The sequence below is a fragment of the Trichechus manatus genome, unplaced genomic scaffold (genome assembly GCF_000243295.1).
Source record: "Trichechus manatus latirostris isolate Lorelei unplaced genomic scaffold, TriManLat1.0 scaffold00104, whole genome shotgun sequence".
Classification (NCBI taxonomy): Eukaryota; Metazoa; Chordata; class Mammalia; order Sirenia; family Trichechidae; genus Trichechus; species Trichechus manatus.
This window is the reverse complement of record NW_004444040.1, coordinates 3499900-3501196: the sequence shown is the minus strand read 5'-3', so window position 1 is coordinate 3501196 and position 1297 is coordinate 3499900.

Genomic DNA, 1297 nt, shown 5'->3' with positions numbered 1-1297 from the left:
GTCTGAGCTGAGACTGGTTCTGAGCCACCTGGTTCCTCTCTAGCCCCTCCTGATTCTCACTGTTGGCTCCCTCCCAATCCAAAACATGGGTGGGTTTCACAACGTGTGGGTGCTTACCTGAGGCTTGCCGGTAGGAGATGTCAGTACCATTAAATCCAACCAAATCAAATGTACTTGCTGGGGCCTGTGGTCCCGTGGCAGACTGAAGTGGGAAGTTTTCTCGCTCTGCTGGGAGATGTGCAGGAGTCATCCTCACTCTAGCTGAGGAGTCCTGAGGAGCCAGAGGGAAGCTGGGGAATAAAAATTTCTTTCCCTGGTCCCCTGCCCTGTTATTGTGAAAAGAAGTCTGAAAAGGAACCAGTTGTCGTGGAGTTGTTTTCAACTCATGGCAACCCCGTGCATGTCAGAGTAGAACTGTACTCCATAGGGTATTCAATGGCTGATTTTTCAGAAGTAGATCACCAGACTTTTCTTCTGAGGCACCTTGGGGTGGACTCAAATCTCCAACCTTTTGGTTAACAGCCACGTACATTAACTATTTGTACCACCCAGGGATTTCTCCTAAAAGGAAAAGGGGGTAGAAATCATGATGAAAGTTGAGGAAATTTAAAAAAAAAAAAAAGGGGGGGGCTAAAAAAGTAAAATGTGAGTTCAGAAAATAAAATGATCATCTTTATTAAAAAAAACAAGTCCAATGAGAGAAATTTAAAAAGCTTTGTTTTAGTTAACTATAAATGCCTAATAAATTACCTCAAAATTTAGCAGCTTAACACTGTGGGAAACATTTATTATCTCACACAGTTTCTGTGGGTGGGGCAGGAATTTGGAGGCAGCCTAGCTGGGCAGTTCTGCCTCAGTCTTTCATGAGGTTGCAGTCAAGATGTCCCCCAGGGTTGCTGTCATCCGAAGGCTTGATGCGGCTGGAGAATCCCCTTCCAAGATGGCTGACTCACATGGCTACTGGCACAAGGTCTAAGTTCCTAGGACATGGCAGCTGACTTCCTCCAGAGTGAGTGTCCAAGATGACACAGGCCCCAAAAGTCACCCACCATCAATCCTGCAATGTGCTATTGGTTACACAAGTCACACCCCCAATTCAATATGGGAGGGGACCGCACAGGGGTGAATACCAGGAGGTGAGGATCTTTGGGGTCCTACTTGGAGGCTGAATACCACATTACATCAATAAAAATACCAACATGTCTAGTGCTAATTTTGAGCAGGCACTGTCCTAATTTATTAATTCATTTAATTCTCCCTGTAACAGCATGCTACCACCCGTCTGTCAGTTTGTTGT